Below are 16006 nucleotides of genomic sequence, written 5' to 3' on the forward strand. Positions count from 1 at the left end.
TACTACTACTACTACTACTACTACTACTACTACTACTACTACTACTACTACTGCTACTACTACTGCTATTACCACTAATCCCCAGAAAGTAGAACTAGAAGCAATAGAAGAAAGGTGAAGAGAAACAGATTTAATCTTGATGTAAGGGAAACAATTAGAATTTTCCAGAAGTAAAAATGGTCAACCTCAGGGAATAATAGGTTCCTCCTTATTTTGTTCTTCAAGTGAAACCTAGATGGCCACCCACTGGGAATATCATAGAGTATTTTTCATCCAGGTACAGATTGGATTCAATAGTTTCTCAGATACTTTCTGATTCTGAAATTCCTTAATTCTACAAGTTCTCTATACTTTATAGGTATTATTGTTCTCCAAATATGGTAAGGATATTTAAAAAGTATTGTAAAAAGATATGACAAAGAATAATGTGTTTCATTCACTTTATTCTTTCAGTAGGGCTCAGCTTTCTATCTGGAGGTGGATAGCAGGTTTCATCTTGAATACTTAGGCTTTATAGTTGGTCATTGTGTGGACTAAAGTTCTTAAATTTTTTATTATGTAAAACATTTCTGTATCCGTCATTTTGTACAAGAAGATTCAAATAAAAGAAAAAATGAGAGAAAGAATGAAAAAGAACATGCTTCAGTCTTTATTCAGTCAATATCAGTTCTTTCTCTGTAGGCAGCATCTTTCAAATTTGATTATCTTTACAATATAATTGTTGTTCCTATGTAGATAGTTCTCCTGATTCTGCTCACTTTACTTTGCATTTGTTCACACAAGGTTTTGCATAAATTTTATAAAAAACATATATCTTTGTTCCCTGAAACTATCCCCTTCATTTTCTGAAACTGTTTGTTGTGTTTTATAAAGCACAATAGTATTCCATTACATTCTTATACTATAACTTATTCAGCCATTTCTCAGTTGATGGGCATTTCCTCAGTTTCTGTTTCTTTGTCATCACAAAAAAGATCTGCCACGAAAATTTTTGTACATTTGGGATCTTTTCTTTTTTCTTTGATGTCTTTGAGGTATAGACCTTGTAGCATTATGTGAATTTGTTTTTAAAACTATATATTTTAATAAATGTATTTCAATATAATTGTTTCATTTATAAATCTATATATTTTTCTTCTTGCATTTAAAACTATTATTGAGCAGATTTTGCTAGACTGTGATGGGGGTCTCAGGACACCCAGAAAAGGTTAAGAACCTTTATTCTACATATAACAAGATCAACTGTTGTAGGGGAAAACACAACAACAAGGGTCATTGTGTGGCTCAGAGAACCCCTGGTCCTCTGTATTCCCAGCCCTATTCTCACCTGCCTGGACCACAGCCTATTTCTGTATCTATACAGTTACATTTGTAATGGGGTTTTTGGTCACAAGAATTAAACCTCAATATAAATGGAGCATTCTCCACCTCTCTATCCTCAATACCTTGAGTGAAATCATGGAAGATTTAATTCTACAGGTTTACAACAGCTTATTATTGTGAGGTATCAAATCTACCAGAATTAGTTATTTTCCTGAGAAAGTATGTCCACAAAGGCAAAGCCAACACCAGTAGAAACATGATGTATATTATGCCAATAAAACAAAAACTTTTTATTTTTGCAAAGACAAATGAGGTGGAAAGAGAGTGTTCATTTGGTTCAGAAATTTCAATTTTTTCTCCTTTTAGGTGCAGCTGACTTCCTTCTTTATAACTAGGAAAACACATTTTCTGCACTTTGTGTCCTTACCTGCCAATTGGTTGAAAAAGATTTACTTCTTTTTTCTCTCTGTTGTTTATTTACAAGGATCCAGATAGAATAGAAATAAGACAGGATGTTATTCCAATAATGCCTGGAGGTCTGTGTTGGGCACTTGCTGGTTGAGGCTATTTGACAATGTACCTTGAGCCCTAGACAATGCAGTTTGACCACCGATATTCTATTGGAATCAAAGTAATAAGAAATCACCCTCAGAAAGTCTTTCAGAAATTATGTAAATGGTAGTCAAATAGTATAATAACCAGGAGAATGTAATAATCTAGCATGTATATATTGTTTCATAAATAATATTTCTCAGAACAACCATGTGAGGTAGATAGCATATTAGTGGAATGGGTAGAGTGCTGGGATTGGAGTTAGGAGGACTTCAGTTTAAATCCTGTTTCAGCTGTATGATTCTGGGCAAGTCACTTAACCTCTCTCTGCCTCAGTTTCCTCATTTGGAAATTGAGGGGGATTGGATTTGTTGCCCTATAAGGTCTGCAATTTACTAAATGTATGATCGCAAGCAAGTTAGATAACCTCTTTGGTCCTCATTTATAAAGTAGGATTATAGGACTAGAGCTGGAAAGGACTTCAGTGGTCAATAAATCCAAACCCCCTCGATTTCCAGATGAGGAAACTGAGATAAAGAGAGGTTGAGTGACTTGCCTATTAAACTTATGGGATCTGATGAGATCACCAAGAGAAAGTATAGAGGGGGAAGAAGAAGTCCCACACCAAACACAGTGTTGCCACTGTGGCCAAAGAGGGCCAGTCTTGGAAGTAGGAAGATTTGAAAAGGTTGAAGACCTGCCTCTCATACACACTCTCAGATTATCACATTATTATTGGTGGTAGGCAGCTAGGTACAGTAGATAGGGCATTAGACCTGACTTAAGATAGATCTACGTTCATACGCCGCCTCTGATGCTTACTAGCTGTGTGGCCGTAGGTAAGTTGCTTAATCTCTTTAAGCCTCAGTTTCTTCATCTGTAAAATTGGGATAATGATAGCAGCTCCATGTTGTGAGGACCAAATGAGATAGTGTTTATTAAGTGCTCTGCCAATCTTTAAGTACTACCTAATAATAGCTATTATTATTAATTATGGTCTCCAGGCAAATCTCTAAGTCTATAAATTACAAAAGAATTGCCAATCTGCGTTACTGGAGAGATTCTCCACACTGGATGAAATAACAGGTCCTGACAAACACACAGACCAAAAAAAGAAAAAAAAAATCAAGTGCCTACTGTGTGCAAAGCCATCTATCTGAATTGGATCTGCCCATGTGCTCTTGGATCATTTCTTGATCAGTGAAGGCTTTGCCCCTGTCTTTGAGGCAACCTCCTTGGCGCATCATAAGTCTGCCTCTGGCTCCAAGAAGCCTCGGTGATCAGGTGTTAATGTATTTGCTCCAGCTGACTGCCTTATATGCATAACAGCTTGTCTCCTGCACCCTTCAAAACCTGTCTCAAGAGCTCTTGGATGATTCTGAAATCCCAGGCTTTTGGGATCAAGCATTCTGCTCTTCCATTATTAGTTGTACAGCAAAGCCTTTAGAGCTGTTTGAGCAAAGCCCGGAGGAGAGCAGGGATGAACACAACCCAATGGTACTCATCGTGGGAAAATGACACGACACACCCATACAACAAATCTGATCTGTCCCTCCCTGCCTTCCCCAAGAGGAAACACTGACATCATGTTTATTCTTCCTTACTTAAGATGCTAACTCTCTCTCATAGAACCCCTGTTATTTGAAACCAAGCCCACACCAGACCAAAAAAAAAATAAGACATTATCTAAAAGATTTGTCACTGAGTGTTGTTAAACAGAAATTGTGCATGGATTTACACAAGGGACAGGAAAATGGTGTGGAGTCAGTTCTTGGCAGCTACTTCAAAGCCCAGGGGACCTGTGAGCCATGTGGGTACTCCCTCCAGGGATGCAAATCACAATCCATTCATGTCTATCCATCCTGTATGACTCTTACGAAAAATTCAAAATGACTTTGCATATGATTGACCCTCAAGGAAGAGTTATTGCATTACATTGCATTGAAATGAATGTGCTTAGCATAGTACCTGGCACACAGTTCCACTTAGTAAATGTTTATTGCCTGACTGAATAGAATGGAATAGAAGCACAGGATTTTAGAGTTGTCAAGGACCTTAAATTCTAAATAGGGTAGAGAAGTCAAAACCAAACTACATGGTTGCCAGAGGCATGACAAGGACAAAAAAAACAGAAACAAAACAAAACAAAAATAACCAGACTCTTATTGTGAAAAGATTTAGCAAACCATTTGAGGAAAATGACACTGTTCTCTGAAATGCAAGGATTGTTTGCAACTGGACTTGTTTATTATTACTGAAGGACTGACTCAGTGATAGCCTTCTGCTTATCTGGGAGCCTCTTTTCAAATCAGATAATGCTCCATGGTTTGGGGCTATACAATTGCAGCCATTTTGGATATATGCACAATTTCACTGAAATACACACACACATACACACGTGAGTACACGCATGTGCATATATATACATATATACAAAAATACACATACATATATACATACATATACATACACACATATATTCTATAAGTTTCAAAAACAGAAGACAAGAAAAGACAGTAAGATAGATATTGATTGAAAATACTTAATTTTCATAAACCTTTTAACATAAAATTGGACTAACCAACAGTATGGCATCCTGGAAAGTCTATTAGATTTGGGATCAGAAGACCAAAATTTAAATAATGGTTCAAATCTTAGCTCTATTACTATCTCCATGCCCTTGAATAAGTTAATTTATTTCTCTGGGCCTCAGTTTCTTCATCTCTTCAGGAATGGTTCAGATCAGATGATCTTGAAGGTAAGCCTATGACTAGAATTAAGGGACAAGGGTAGTCATCCAGGAAAATGGTAGAGGTAAAAGGCCTAGAAATTTTGAAAAAAGATGGTGGGGTGGATGAGTCTATAAGTCAAATATCTGATATACTGATAGCCTGATGTCAGATACAGATGCCATTGTTCCTGGGGCTGGAACATAAAATAAGAATCAAATGAGTCTATGGGTGAGTTGTTTGGATCATTTAAACAAGACCACTCATGCAACCTGTTTGTTTTCTGGCTTATCTGTTTCATATGTAGCAAGCCATTTTGGAAAGAAAATTATATAGCAGAGTGTAAAATGAAGAAAAATATTTCTTTAAGAAACAAATTATAATAAGATATAATATGGCATGATGTGATGTGACGTGGCATGATGTGAAATATATAGTACATGGTGGGATATGATGTGATATAATGTAATGTAATGTAATATAATATGATGATATAACAATGTGATATAATGTTATAATGTGATATAATATAATTTGTTGCATTATGTGACATAACAGCAATATAACACGTAATGAATAGCCTTTTTTTTTCTATTGGGGGGGTCAAATTTGACAGGCAGACTATTTCTATAGTACACAATTCTGTTCTACTGAAAACAAAACAAAACAAAAACCAGAAATTTCCTGAGAAATTTATAAATTTTCCAGCTTTTATTTCATATGAGAATGCCAGGGAAAGTGTCAACTAGAACCAAGTAGGATGGCATTCCTGTTTTGTGAACACTCACAGGGTGGAAGCTGGGCCAAGTTTGCCAGATTTTTTCACTGAGGACCATAACCATTTGCTTATGCCAACTTTTCTGGCCAAATTTCCATTTAAGGAATCTTATGTGATTAAAGTCAGAGACTATTTAAAAGAGTGGTTTGAAAAGCAACAGATACACTAATAATTTCTCCAAATTAGCAGTCTCTGATAAATGTTCTTATATGCCCGACTTCATGAAAACTCCAGGAGTAAAACATAGCTAGAATTAGAAGCAGTCTGGACCAAAGCATAGACTACCTGCAGAAGAGAGGCTTGGCAAACTCCCAAGATTCCAAACCACTAGGCAGAATTTCTACTGGAGAATTCCTTTTCCACCTTCTGAGAAATCCTGGCAGTTTGAAATTGGCCAAAGTTATATGATCATTACCCTCTGAACTCTAATCCACCTGGGCTGGGTCTACATGTACAAAGTATTATGTAGAATTGAGACAATGTTCAAACGATCAGTTAAAAAGTACTAATCTGTTTATTAGTATAGTTTAGGGAAAAGTGGGAATTTTTGGCTTGAATTACATAGATAATGATGTCAGTTCTTTACTTTGTACGTGCACAACTCCTTTAGTTATGATGCTGAAAATTACCAATTGTTTTCCAACTACCCTTCTCTTTGTTCCCTCTCAGATGAGGTAGAATAATATTGTGGATAGAGACATAACTTCAGATGAGGAAGACCTGAGTTTGAATTTGGCCTCAAACATTTATTAACTTTGTGACAGTGGACAATTCATTCCTCCTTCTTTCAACATCAGTATCCTCATTGAAAAACAGGGACAATAATTGTATCGACCTCACCTGGCTGTTGTGGGTTTGGTGGAGTGTGTGTGTGTGGGGGGCGGTATTGGCTCTGGAATCAAAGGACCTAGATTCAAATCCTGCCCCTGGTATTTACTATGTGACCTTGGACAAGTCATTTAACTTTTCTGGCCTCAGTTGTGACTGTTCAGTTGTTTTCAGTCGTGTCTGACTCTGCATGATCCCATTTGGGGCATTCTCAGAGTTACTCTTCCTGGTTCACTCCAACATGGGCTTGGGGGTCTACTTCTGGTTGTGTGTGACTCAGCTCTGAAAGATTTGAGCTTTGAGATCCTTATTTATCAATGAGCAGGAAGATCTGAGGATTAGATTAGATGGTCTCTAAGTTCTAGAACTCAGTTCTAAAACCTTAGATTCCTAAGTCTTTCTGGTGAAAGGAATCTAGACTCTTCTTTTTGGGGAGGTGAAGAAGAAGGGAAGAAGCATTTGTTAAGTACCTACTATGTGCTTGATAAATGCTATGCTAAGCACTTTATAATTATTATCTTATTTTAGCCTCACAACAACCCTCGGAGATAGGTGGTATTATTTTTACCCTGATTTTATAGTTGAAGAAACTGATGCATGCAGAGGTTAAGTGACTTACCCACGATCACACAGCCAAGGGTTATAGGAACTACTGTTGCAGTTTGTAAGGACCTTCCAATGCTACCACAAGTGAATTGATGGGCCTGGATCTGACTTTTATTCATGTCAGGGGATACCTTCTTCAGAAAAGCCAAATAATACGGTCTTTGTGAGGTAGAGTGTGGGAAAGTCTCTGTTTGGTTCCTGCCCATGACAGAAGCACTGAACCACATGAACAGAAAAAGAAGATGATGCAAGTGTTTTAATAGCATGTACTGCTGTGTTTATTCTGAGCCAGGCATCCCCCACTTCCAAAGAAGCCAGACTACTTGGCTATGTGGTGGTGGCTGCACAAGGCTGACTGCTGAGACTGCTGGCTAGAAGGTTCTGATTCCCTTACATGCTTGGTTTAGTCATCAGCTCCCATCATTTATCAGACTTAATGTGCTACAGCAGACTGAAGGTCACGATGTGTCATTTCCAAGAGAGACTCTGACTTTTCCTTTCCAGGGTCACCAAATGGGAATGTTTACCTGAGATTAGGGCCTGCATCTCAGGTTCAGCCCTCTCTACCTCTCCATGCCTTGTCTTAATGTGAGTACTGCTGGTAGTCTTTTAGGTAATGTAAACTCCAAACCTCTTTGGCATAGGAAAGTTGATGAGCTAATCAGGCCTTGTGCCACAGAAGGTGAACAAAAGGGGAAGAAAGGGGAATAAAAAGAAAAAAACATTTCCATCACCCTCCCTTCCCTCCTCAAACACGTGCATATACTCTCTCCAATCCTTGGTGCCAAAGAGAAGAAATCACTCTGGGGTGAAGAAATCCCAGTCCAACTGTGAAATGGAGGGATGGACAAATCATTTTTGGATGAAATTTACAACTGAGAGATACATGGGTTTAAAAAAAAGAACAGGTTTTACAGCTATATTTGAGCAATTCTTGCCATCTTGTAATTCAGAGGTAAGTAAATAATGTCAAAACAAAAAAGACAAATTTCCATGAAATATAAATCCCATTAAAATATTAGGGACCTAGTCTGGACCTGTGATTTCATGAGATGAGGATCAAAAGATCATAGTTTAGATCTGATAAGGACCTTAGAGGTCATTGAATCCAACTCCCTCATTTTACAAATGAGGAAACTGAGGCACAAAGTTAAATGATTTGCCCATGATTACACAGCTATTATGTATCTGGGGTAGGATTTGAATTTAGGTTTTCTTGCCTCTCTAACTACTAATATATCATATCATGATTAAAATAAACATATTTAGGATTTATTTATTGTTTTTATTTCTGAAAGCTCTTTTACGTCTTTGATCTCAAAGACCTTGACCATACAAATGCTGATGTTGTTCCATTGTGTCTGATTCTTTGTGACCCCATTTAGGGTTTTCTTGACAGAGATACTAGAGTGGTTTGCCATTTCCTTCTCCAGTTCATTTGACAGAAGAGAAACTGAGGTAAATGGGGTTAAGTGACTTGTCTAAGGTCACACAGCTTAGATCTGCTTAAATACTTAGGTTTATACATAAGTTTATCACTGATGTAGAGCTAGAAGGAGATTGACCTGAGAGAGTTTGACTTCTGTTCCAATATCCTCATTATATAGATCATGAAGCTTTAATAATAAGAATAGCTAGCATTTATATAGCATTTTAAAGTGAGCATATCACTTTACAAACATTATCTCATTTGATCCTCACAACAACCCTGGAAGGTAGGTGCTATTATTATCCCCATTTTATAGATGAAGAAACTGAGGCAGACAGAGGTTAAGTGATTTATCCAGAGTCGAACAGCTAGTGAGTGTCTGAGGCCACATTTGAACTCATGTTTTCGTGACTCCAGGTCTAGGGCTTTATCCACTGAGCCACCTTGCTGCTGGACTTTTGGCCCCGGGAGGTTAAAAATCAGCTAGTTAACTGCAGAGCTGGAATTCAGACTCAGGTCCTTCGGCTCTGAATCCAATGCTCTTTAGACTCTGCCTTGCTATCCCAAGTAACATAGAGAGAAAACTCATTGAGAGCAAGTATCTTATCTCATTCATCTTTGTCATTCTTAAAGTGCCTAACGATAGTATATTGCACATAATTGTAAACACACAATCACCAGATCCACCTAGGGTATCATACCCTTATCTTCCGGTGCTCTGCCCAAAGGAACATAAATTTTGATCCCTGAAACCTCCCAAGGACCATGCCTTAAGAAAAAAAAAATCTAGCCTGTAAACCCCGAGATATCTTGGGAGGTTTCAGGGATCAAAACCCAAATCAGTCTGGCTCTCAATGATTGGCCAACAACTGGTCCTACTTGGTCATTGTTTGGGCCCTGATTGGCTCAGAGTGAGTGTAAAAAGCAATTTCTTCTATTTTGGCCAGAAGCCCTGAGGGTCTTGCCTTCCTATATTGATTTTTTTTTAAACTAGGTAAAAGAGGCCATTCTCTGTCTCTCTCATTTCTTACCTAGCCTTAAGCACTGAATGGGTGCTGCCTCAGTCAAACTGAGACCTGTTAAAGACCTTAGCTTGAAAAAGTCAAGGTCTCCCACTGCATTCTGGGCCATCTCCAGTTGTCCTGATCTATATCTGGCCATTGGATCCAGATGGCTCTGGAGGAGAAAGTGAGGCAGGTGACTCTGCACAGCCCTCTCTCACTTAAATCCAATTCACTTCATGTCATGGCATTACCTCCCTGATGTCATGGTCCTCTTCAAGAATAAAGGAAAAACAACCACAACAAGGAGCACAGAATCAGTACTTAAAATGCAAGTGGAAGTAGAAAAAGAGAAGAACGTTTTCTTGATTTTTCTCTAGATTGACTACAAAGTTGACTTCTGGATTTAAATTGTTGGGTTTTGCAATTCACTATGTGTTAATAAAAACAGTAACTAAAACTTTAACCACCATGTGGTTCAGGTCTCTCTTCTCTATAATAGAAGGTAGATTCCTTGTGAAGGATTGATAAGAAATGGGAAATGTGCACACAATTCACAAGAAAGTGTGGAGACTATAATTTGAGTTGGTGGAGAGAGTACTCACCAAAATGAAATGGACAATCTTTTAAAACATGATAGCAAGCACTATTTCTTGTTTTTCTCTTTCTGTCACCAGTAGAATGTCTCACACATAGCAGGTACCTAAGAAACACTTACGGAATTGGGTGATCAAAGCACCAAAACAGAAAGAATGATTGTGTCAATCATGTTTATAATCACTGATGTTTGTGTTGACCAAGGTTCTGGCCATCCTCAGAGAGGTGAGCTATGAATGCAATTTTTTTTTTAAATATCCAAATGCAAATATTTTCCCAGGTTTGCCTTCCTACTCAAGAGATTGAATTCATTCCATTGAGGTTTGCAGTGAGTTAACACCAGGCCAGAGAGGTATGCTGTAAATCTGACTTTAAAGAGACTTTGGCCAAAATCAACTGTATGGCAGTTATTGGAGGACTTACCCAGCTTTAGTGTTGGGAAAACATCAACACCTTTAATATGAAGTTAGTATTGATGGATCAAAGTACATTTATATCTTCTTCTAAAGCTCAGTCTGACGGGAACTTAAAGAAGTAGTGAAGAGTCAGGTATTTGAGAAGAAAAGAGATAGAGCAAGATCTTTGAAAGCAAAGTGCCAATTATAAAACAGGTACACATTTGTCCTCCCTCTCTCCTAGTATTTCTTCCATTCTTTTTTTTCCTCCCTCCCTCCCTTCTATCTTTCCCCTCTTTTCCTCCTCACCCATCTCTCCTTTGAACCAGTTTCTTTACAGCTAAACAATTATAGAAGTGATTTGAAAAGTCAGAATGCAAAACCTGGAATGAAGAACCTTATTCATGCCTATCCCTTCATTAACCGGGTGTATTTAGGAGTGGTCTCAAATACATTTTGGATGAGTTGTGAAAAGTTTATACTGAAAAAAGGCTACTGTGCCTTTGCCAATAAACTGTGTGTTTCACCATGTGCTAATGATTTTTTTTTCCAAAAAAATATATGTTGTGACCCCAATAAACTTTTACATGTCAAAATAATGAAATGAAATCTTATTTTCTGGTGCCAAGTTTCTATAAAAATAACTCTTTAAAAATATTAATCTCACTGCACCATGTAGTATTTTTATACATGGTTTCAAAATGTGTCTGGCACAATAAATTTTATATATGGCAAAAATGCAGAGTGCATTCAAGACACCAGTGTCAAAGTTTCATATCCGTATCTAAAACTTCTTATTGTTTTCAGAAACTTATGGTATTCATTTACCTAAAACATAGTAAGATGGATTGCATAAATTAATAATAAAAAAGGTCATAGATTCAGAGCTGGAAGGAACCATAGAAGCCAAATCCCCTCATTTTATAGATGGAGAAACTGAGGTCTCCCAAAGGGGCAGTGACTGCTCCAGGTAACTCAGCTAATATGTCCATGATGCATTTACTTTAGTTGAGCTCTCCAAGTTGCTACTCCAAAAAAATGAATCTTTTGAAAATCCTAAAATACCATTAGGTTTTAAACAGGTTCATTTGCTGCACAATCAGATGCTCTTAGTAAATAGAAAAGAGAGAAGGCTAGCCATACACGGGAAAATTTCCCCAGAGCCTTTCAAGATCACTCAATCTCTACTTACAAAAGTAGAGAATGATGGATGTGGATTTTCCATCAGTGGTTCTGGTTGGGTTCAAAGCTAGAAATGTCATACCTCCCCCACAATGAACTCATCACCTCAAAACTCATCATACAGATTGACACCTTTGATTCTCCACATCTTCTCAGCACACACCTGTTGCTTCTCCCATCTGATTAGAGGGCTGAGGTGGGGGGGGCAATCAATGCCTCCCAAAGCCTTCCTTTAATAATAATAGGTAACATTTATATAGTACTTATTAGGTGCTAGGTCCTGTGCTAAACTCTTTACAATTATTATCTTATTTGATCCTCGAAATAACCCTAGGAGGTAGTTACTGTTATTATCAATCCCATTTTACAGATGAGGAAACTGAGGCAAACAGAGATTAAGTGATTTGCCCAGGGTCACACAGTTAGTAAATGTCTGAGGTCAAATTTGAATTCACGTGTTCCTGATTACAGGTGTGGCACTCTACGCATTGAGCTACCTACCTGAACCTTTATGGATAAAGCACTTGGCTTGGAATCAGCAATACTTATCTTCATGAGTTCAAATCCAGTCTCAGACATTAGCTGTGTGACCCTGGGCAAGTCACTTGATCTGGTTTGTCTCAGTTTCTCATTTGTAAAATGAACTGGAGCAGGAAATGGCAAACCATTCCAATATGTCTGCCAAGAAAACCCCAAACAAGGTCATGAAGCATTGGACGCAACTGAAATGACTCAACAACAATTCAGAACTTTCCAGGAAACTCTTCTTCATTTTCCATTTGTGGCTCTGCTTGGTTTTGACTTTTATATGGGGGTATCCTCCCCCCTTTAGCTTCCTTTGGATATCATCCCTCCCTACATTAGATTGTAAACTCCTTGATAGTGGGGACTGTCTTTTTCTTATTTTTATCCTCAGCACTTAGCACATTGCTTGGCACACAGTAGGTGCTACTTAATAAATGTTTATTGACTATTAACTATTGAGAGGAATGTAATCCGAGGACCACCTGGTGCCTGGGCAGATACGTAAATTATTTAACAGCACTCAAGTGATCTTAATGATCCAATAGCCAGGCTTGTAGCATCATGCATTTTGATCTGAAAGAGACTTGATGTCCATCTAGTCCAACTCTTTCATCATCTTACAGTTGAGGAAACTGAGACCCAGAGAGATCAAGTGATTTGCTTAATGTTTCATAAGTAGTAAGTGGCAGACCTGGCATTAGGCCTCAAGTGCTAAGAATGTGTTAAGCCCTCTTTCCATGGCATCACAATGCCTCCCTACAACATAACCTGCAGTTCTGTCTCTGGGCACAGAATCTTGATGAACTAGCAGGAGACCAGTTTAGGCATGAAAACATCCATGTTTCAATGGAATCAGATTCTAGATAATTGCATGAACTCCTAAAATCCGGGAAACTCTTCACCAGATATGCAATCCCTCCCAACTGTCATGCCTCTTCTTTCCTTCTCTATTCCAGGAGAAAGATATCAGCTCCACAGTAAGAACCTATTTGGCCAGCAACACGGTGTATATTCATATGTGGTACGTGGTGGTACCATTTCCAAATACGTTATTATGTCTTATAATTCCTAAGATCCTAGAATTCTGAGATGGAAGGCAACTTAGAATTAAAAATTAGAAAACATCTAATTCTATACCCTAAGTGTATAAGAACTGAGGCGTAAAAATAGGACTAGTAAGGCCACACCAGCAGTCAGTCTAACACAACATACTGCCTTGTATCAGTAAGTACTTAATATTTGCTTGTTGAATGGATGACTATATTCAAAACCAGGAGCAACTCCAGAGCTGGTGTTATTTCCGCAACACTGGGTCTATGCACTTTGGGAAATGTCAAAAGTAGTAGGCCCAAACCCAGAGGTTGCTCAAGTTTTCAGCAGAATGAGAGAATGAATCATTTATAAAGTGTTTACTATATGCAAAGCACTGTGTAAGTACTAAGAATACAAATAGAAAAACATTATAGTCCCTGCTCTCAAGGAGCTCATAATCCACTGTGGAAGATAACACATATGGAAGGTTTCAGCTGCAAGTCAAATGGAAAAATCCCATGGCCTTTAGGGTAAAACTAATGGTAATGTCCCATCTTTAATGTCGTTTCCACCGATAAAATCATATTGGTTTCTGATGTTGAACCATTTGGTAACAAAATTTGGTGACAAGATATTTCTTTTTGGGGTCTTCAAAAGCTATGACTGTACCACCTACAGGAGCAGTTGCCAGGCTACATCTTCCCAGGGGATGGAAACATTGCTATTCCAAAGGCTTTTGGACTCCCCTCCTTTGGATTCCTCAGGGTCTGAGGGGAAATGGTGGTCAAGGTGCTGGTGATGGATTGACTTGCCAGGCATGAATTACTTCCTGTCTCTCTCTTCCTCAGGGTCCTTTACTGCTTCAGCTAAGCTTTTTTTTTTTTTAACCTGTCCTGTGGGTGGCAATTGTTTGGTAGTTGGTCAGGGAATGGTTGGCCCCTTCTCCACAGCACTACATGATGATAGTGTGGGCTGGGCTAGAAGGAGGTAAGACCTGGGGGAAGGGGCTGGTATGACACAAAAAGGAAGTCCTGACCCTTTCTAATTTCTTTTAAGTGACCACTTTCACATAGATCTATAATTTCATAAGTATAGGTCCTTGCTTCATTGACATTAAACAGAAGATATTTAAGTCTCTTGAATTGCTTCCCTCCCCCACCCCCAAATCATGTCCGGTCAATTTTTTGGTAATAAACATCTCAGAACTTAACGAGGTTATTCCTCCAGTAACAGAAATGGGTCTGTTTCTGGTCTTGAACTGGAAGTTCTTCCAACTTCCTGAGATCTGGCAGGGCTTGCTCCCCTCTGACCATAGGTCAGTACATGGTGACGAAGAGGACTTTGTTGGAGGTGCCACAGCTATTTAAAAATGAATGAACTACCTCTCTTTCTTTGCTGATGTCATAGTGTGATGACTTGCCACTAGGTAACCCAAAGATACTTAGAATTAAAACTACAACGACAAAAAGCATTAGAAACCTAGAAATTTTCTGTAAGATTTTTTTCCTCCTTAAGTCCAAAGAAGCAAAAAATAACTTAAAAAAAAAACCAGCAAAAAACCTCTTCTTATCCTTTATTGTTAGACAAGAGTTCCAATACCACTCCCTGGAAAAGAGGGTTTAATTATATTTATTTTTTCATGCATTGTGAAGAAAGTTAATGTGGAAGAAGCTGGAGACCTCAGGGTCATGTTAATATCCTCTTCACTTGTGTTTTCTTTACAGATTAAGGTCCAAAGAGAATTCTGCTCTGAATGTCTGGATGCTGTTTTGGCAGACGTTTGCCAAAGTGTCAACGTGGTCTTCTTTACGCAACAATCACCTCAACCCATGAAGAGGCCCCAAAATGGCCTTGGTAACAAATGGCAAAGTTCCCATGAATGACAGGGTCCAGACACTATTGATTTCTCCAATTCCACCACTCTTGTTCAAGAGATTTCATAAAAATTCATAATGAGGATGTTTAAGTCAACCAATGAATCAATATTTTTTTAAATGATGGCTTACTAAACATTAAATGCTAGGAATGCAAAGAGAAAACTAACAGTTCTTGCCCTCAAGGAGTTTACATTTCAGTCAAGAGACAATATGCACCATTTGTATGTATGTATGTATGTATGTATGCATGCATGCATGGATAAGTGCATACATATATACACACCGATGGAGGAAAAACTCTGTGTGTAAATATTCACATACATATACATAATACATATGTGCATGCATACACATGAATATTTAGGCATATGTGTGCCCACACATATATACATATGCATACATGTATGTGTACAATTTCCTCCAATAAAGACTCCTTGAGGGTGGCATCAGTTTTGATTTTCTCTTTTTATTCTTGACACAGTGTGTGGTAATTTACACATATACATGCACAATACATATATATGTATGTATGTATACTAACATATACAAAATACATTCATATACACATTGGACATACACATTCATGTGCATGTATACACATATAACAAAGGCTACTTCAGTTTTCTCTTTCAATACCCAGCATTTAGCACCTAGTAATACACATATATGTATATGTGTATTATGTGTATATATATGTATACATGTATATGTGTGCATATATGTATTGCACATATGTGCACAGACAAACCTACATACACACATATTGCTATAAACTCACAGCTTCTAACTCTCTAACTGCTTCAAACTCCATGCCAAAAGCCTTCTCACTTTGGACCTGCCCCTGCCTCTGTAGCCCTTACAATGTCTAAGTACTTGCCTGGGACTATTATTTCATGAAGAATTCAACATTTGCCCTTTGAGTGTACCCTTCTCCATGCCACCCTATTCCCTGTTTTCTAGTTTTTTTCTTATGTGTTATTTTCTTTCCATTTGAATGTAAGCTCCTTGTGGGTAGGAATTTTTTTTCCCCTTGCATTTATAGTTCCAGTGTTTATCATAGTGCCTGCACATAATAAACACAATAAATATTCTATCTATCTATCTATCTATCTATCTATCTATCTATCTATCTATCTATCTATCTATCTATCT

This window comes from Vombatus ursinus, unplaced genomic scaffold, assembly GCF_900497805.2.
Source record: "Vombatus ursinus unplaced genomic scaffold, bare-nosed wombat genome assembly UNPS02000582.1, whole genome shotgun sequence".
Lineage (NCBI taxonomy): Eukaryota > Metazoa > Chordata > Mammalia > Diprotodontia > Vombatidae > Vombatus > Vombatus ursinus.